The following is a 6,000-nucleotide window of genomic DNA, read 5'->3' as shown; positions in this document are numbered from 1 at the left end:
TACGTGAGCCTAACTCTTGGCTGCCTGTCTCACCGCTTACGCAGCTGTAGGGACTTTTCTCAGGTCGAGCACTCCGTGGATAACTCCCTTCTTACTTGGTCTGATAATGCCAATTGTTTAAAAGTAATATTTTGTTAAAGTATTCCTATTGCTTGTGGCCTTCAGCTGACAAATGATTTGAATTCTTCTTAATAAGGCCTTCAGCCGTCTGTGTAGCTTGTGTTGCAGTCAATTTTTAATGATTGTTTTAAAAATTATTTTGGTATTTTCAACGTGTAGTTGTCCTCCTTACTTGTAATTCAGGCCTTCAGCCGCTAATTGTTCTGAAGTATTGCTTGTGGCCATCAGAAGACAAATAATTTTAAATTCTTTCATAATAAGGCCTTACGACTGTCAATTTTTAAAAAAATGATTTTAAAAAATTGGTATTTTTAACGTGTTATTGTCTTGCTCATTTGTAATTCAGGCCGTCAGCCGTTTATTTTTCAAAGTATTGCTCGTGGCCTTCAGCCGACATATAATTTGAAGTCTTACTTAAAAAAGCCTTAAGCTGTTAGTGTAGCATGTGCTTTTTTTGATTGTTTTAAAAATTGTTTTGGTATCTTCAACGTGTAGTTGTCTTCCTTACTTGTAATTCAGGCCTTCAGCCGCTAATTGTTCTGAAGTATTGCTTGTGGCCTTCAGCTGAGACAATAATTTTGAATTCTTTCTTAATAAGGCCTTCAGCCGTCAGTGTAGCTTGTGTTACACTGAACCTTTTTCTTTCTTTTTTTTTTTTTTTTTTTGAAACATTTTCTAGTTTGCATCTGGACAAACAGTTACTTACGGTCGTCAAGATAAATGGGACATCCTGTATATTGTTTATTCCCCGTCTTTCCCTACGGCTTACCCCTCTCTTCCTCATAATTTGGAACATCTTGCCCCACTATGTATTGTCAAATGTTCAGATGTGTGTGAAATCTTATGGGACTTAACTGCTAAGGTCATCAGTCCCTAAGCTTACACACTACTTAACCTAAATTATTCTAAGAACAAACACACACACCCATGCCCGAGGGAGGACTCGAACCTCCGACGGGACCAGCCGCACAGTCCATGACTGCAGCGCCTCAGACCGCTCGGCTAATCCGGCGCGGCTATGCATTGTCGAACGCTTTTTTCGGGTAGACAAATCCTATGAACGTGTCTCGATTTATCTTTAGTCTCGCTTCCATTATCAGCTGCAACGTCATAATTGCCTCTCCGGTGCCTTCACCTTTCCTGAAGCGAAACTGCTCCGTAACGCAATTAATGACCCACTATTCAGATTACAAGTGGCCCTTGGAAGTAAGGCATATAGCTGAATCAAACATCAGTGAGTGTGAATTTAAGAAGTATTTCCTCATTTCATTTCTGTGCAGTGAAGAAAATGTTGAGTAATGTTTTTGTGAACTGTGTCCATTGGTTGAGAACGCTAGGGCGGAACAGCAGAGCAGCAGGCAGGCCACAAATCCTCTGCTAGGAGGCTGTGCCGGGCAGGAGGGAGCTCGCGGAGTAGCTCGGCGACCACAGCAGGGGACGTGTGGGCGAACTCGGCTGGGTGTCAACTCGCAGTGTGCGAAGCGGCGGAAAAGGCATGGAGAGGGGGGGGGGGGGGGGGCTTCAAGTGAGACTGTCTCAGGGGGGAGCAGTTGTCTGGGCTCGAAGGGGGCGAGCGGTAACTGAAGAGGAAATTTTTGTAAGAAAGCCCAGGAGAGGCTCATCACAATTAATTTTTGAGTGGAGATGAAAACTACTGAGTCTCTTCTTGCAGCCGCTGTCATTCGCTGAAAAATGAAACTGACCTCGTAGTGGGAAAGAATTTATGCTTTCTGTTCCACTCTAAAACAGAAATGTGCGTTATGAGAATCGCAACAGGTTGTTTAAGAGGAAGTAGGTCGCTAATATTTTTTATGAATTTTTCATTGGATGGTACACAGATGTACCGTAGCAACTGGATAATGAGAATCTGGTGCTGCACAACCAGCAAGATTTTAAGAAGGTACTGGACCTCCAGAGAGCTCCATTTACACTTCCAGCAGAGAATGCTTTAGCTGACTGTCTCAGAGCCGATCACAGATGCTGGGGCCTGACTCGTAGCTGTGAGCTGCCGCTGCAGCCAGCATCTGTATCGGCACTGTGTACTGTATGACGAGCTGGATGCGAAGACATTTGGTTCATCTTGCTTTTCTGAATTTCCACGTCTTTCCTTTAATCTTTTAACTAGACATAGTTAACTGTATTTCATTATTGTTGTTTCCATTCCAATTCCACCGCCTTGTGCAAAGGTATTACCATGTATGTTTAATAATTCATTTGAGCCACTGTGCACTTTACAGCTACTTGTATTATCCATTCAATTTTTAGAGTCAGGTACATGCGTTTTAGCGTAAAGAGGAGTTTACTGTGACCTATTGATTCACTCCATAAATAGATGAAACACTGTTCGCACCACTGTGAGGTTTGTAGCCATATTTCGAGTATGAATGGGTCTCCCTGTTTGAAATGAGATGTCCCAAGCATTTATCCGTTGTGCAACTATAGTTTACTTATTTACATGATTTTATGGGGAGCCATCTCTTCACTGTATAGGTTACTGGGTCCATGCCTCGACAGCATCACAGAGGAATGTTTAAAGCTCAATAATAACCTCAAATAATGTTTGCTGTACACCAGTCTTCCGGCAAGCTGGAACACCGGCGATCCTCCTCGCCCTAAGCTGGCGGCTCACACACGGCCTAAGGTCCAGATTGCCCTTACAGGGTCGTTCATCAGCTCTGGACCTCCGCGTCAATTGCGTGTCGGATCCACTGCGAGCTGTACCCAACTGCACAGACAATGCTCGATTACTTTTATGTCCATTAGCCAACTGGTTATACGTAGTGATAGTCAAAAGTCTGAATAGTACTGACGAAAAAAATAGAAACGGTGCAAACCATAAGTGCAGTATAATTTTTTTTACTAGTTCATGACAAATTATGGGAAAGGAACATTTGCGAAAATTTCCCCACGCAGTAAGAGTAGAGCGAAATCTCCTACAGTAATAAATGGATAACGTTCCAAAGAGAATGGATTTCACGTGTACGCAGTGTCACCCTTATTTGTGTGACTGGGTGGGCGGTGGCAGCCAAAGCAAGTGACGAACGACGAAGTAAAGTGTAAGTAAGTGCCAGCGTTGATCATTTACGTCAAAGGATACATCCTACAAATGAGATGGAATGGGCTGGAATAATAAGTGAATCCGTGCAACCAGTGAAGAGTGGTTTGTATACAAAAAACAAGTAAGAAAACAAAAGGATAAATGGAACATCGAAACAAGTCAATGAATATGACAAAGAGGTTCGAATTTTTGAGTTAACATATTTATGAGAACTAGTGAAGTTCGAAAGACGTTATCGAGTTTATCAGATATGCAAGTTCGCAGAACATTGATTTCCGTGACATTACTAGTCTCGGAAAAAATATTTCAACCTACTTGCCATATTTCCATTCACTAGAAGAAAGAAGCAAGATTAGGGTTTAACTTTGAAAACCCTTAACCTGCGAAACTAATTGTGTGCCGACCACCTCTTTAAGATCTAATCTCTAAACGTTTGTGCGCAAAGTTGAATGGGGAGCGCGAAAATTACTGCCCTAGCCATAGCTCTTACACTGGGCGAAATTGCAAAGCAGATATATCAGTCGGGAATCTGAATGCAGAAAGATTTTTGTTATAATTTTGACCTGATACTTTAAAAGCCTACAGCTTAACGTGTGTGAACGGTTGGGAAAGGAACTACAATTAAATTCAATACTCAAATTAATTAATAAACACATTTACGGGAACAACATAGAAAATATCTATCCAGATTAGCATGAAGACTGAATAGAAAGCAGTGTCACACGCCTATCATTAAATTACTTCTTGTCCTCTCAAGAATTTCCTCTCTGTCGGTGTTCACGATAACTAATGACTATTAATCCTATAACTCCCGATCGGAAGAGTGACTGGAATCACGTGACTAAAACTCAGAAAACCACACATTCATTACCAATGCAAAAGGAGGTGTGACAGGCGTTCGTCCTGCATTCCACAAGTGTGAAATCAAATCCAACTGCTCTGCTTGTTGCTGCAAATCACACACGGTGAGCACGAGCGCACTGCGTTGCGAGCTGTGCGCTGCGGGTGTGCCGGCCCCTTTGGGAAGACGGAGTACTCAGCCGCTGTACTACCGGAATGTTCCACCAGGCACTCTGCCGGGTTGTGCTGTGCGTATTCCTTGCCGCCAAAAGGTCTCAGCAGCCACTCGCAAAATTACGACCAACTGAGGCCCAATCTAATAGAGAACCGCGCGATTTTTCCAGCCCCCCTCTCCCTCCCTACTACCAAAAGCAATCATTCCAGCGCTGCTATCTGGCGTCACACAGCTTTGCGCCGACCACACGTTTTCCCGCCAATGTCGATAGCCTCTCAACTGTGTTCGAGGAATTCAGAGAGGACCGCTAAGAGGCTGGAGTTTGTTTCCTGTGGCCTGCATTTTCTACGAGCAGCAGGTGCTAATCTTCAAAAGAAATCTGAAAACATGGAAAGGCGCCCCCGACTCCGGCGCGTGGCGCCGGACCGCCACAGCTGCAACAAGGCGTGTGCGAGGACAATGCTTGGTGCACCCTGTATTCTCCGAGGTGACCTTACCTGCGAGAATCTTACGCCACCCAGGTCGAGGTCCCATCCACCGGTCACTGACCTCCATAGCTAAAATGTTTCCTTTTTCTCTGTGACAAGTCCACTGCTGTGCACGTTTGCGCGCCCTCCCGAAGCATTCATAACCCAATACAAACCATACCGGGTTAATAACGAGAGACAGACAAATTATACAGGGCACGCTACCGTCACTCACTGTGTTTCACAATATCATTAACATTTCTGTACCGATAGTTCCAGTAGTCAGGCTCAGAATGATAAATATGCTCAAATTATTGATGAAATCGATATGCAAAATGCTTTCCGCCTTTCACTGTATGCTAGTCACTGCGCTACCTCGTTCGGTCCACTCACTGAGTGACGGCCGTCTAGTATGCGTGACCATAGCAGGGGGCTGAGTGTGCCGTCCACCTACTTGCCATGTCATTTGCTGATCGGAAGAAGAATGACTGGAACTGATGTAGGATAAGCTGCGGCTCGTCAAGTGAACAAGGCTTCCAGCCGCAGAGACATGTCGAAGCTGTCATATGACGTGAGACTTTTCACTCCAGCGAGAGCAGCTACCAGTGGATGATGCTTGTGGCATACAGATCGTGGGATCGTGCAGACACTGGCAAGACACTTGCCCCCCTTTCATCTGACATAAATAAGCACGTGACACAAGTTTTAAGAGCACTGAAATCGTCCCATTGTCTGCCTAAAGCATTAGAAAGGCGTTTTGAATGTGTTATGCAGGTTTTACGAAAATGGTCAGCCAGCCAGATACACTGTCAGAAAGAAAGTAGTTCTCCACTTCACAGGTTTCCATTTCCTTCAAGACTTCTTATTGCAACAATCCGTATGGACTACATGAAATGATTACATTTACAAATGAATAGCACAAGCGTTTCTAAGGCGCCAGATACCGACCATGCTGAAAGATCCATATCAGTACGTTGTGTAGCCTTCACAGGCGGCAATACAGGCGTTCACTGTGGCATTCAGTCGATCGTAGAGATGGTGAACACTGTCCTGGGACACGTTAAGCCACGCCTACTCGACCAGTTTACCTAGTTCTGTAATTGACGAGTCACCGGAGTCACGTCTCGTCACACGGAATACCGTATGTGCTCCACTGGAGACATGTCCGGAGATCCTGCTGGCCAGTTTGAGTTTCACGAGCAATGTGCGGGCGCGCGTTATCCTGTTGGAGCATCAAATCACTTTCCTGTTGCAAGAACACCAAAAGAGTGGGTATAACAATATTCTGCTCATACTGAGAGGCGATTAGCGTCCCCTCGAGAAACACCAATCGTGAAAGA

The sequence above is a fragment of the Schistocerca americana genome, chromosome 5 (assembly GCF_021461395.2).
Source record: "Schistocerca americana isolate TAMUIC-IGC-003095 chromosome 5, iqSchAmer2.1, whole genome shotgun sequence".
NCBI classification, from domain to species: domain Eukaryota; kingdom Metazoa; phylum Arthropoda; class Insecta; order Orthoptera; family Acrididae; genus Schistocerca; species Schistocerca americana.
Note: the sequence above shows the minus strand (reverse complement) of the source record.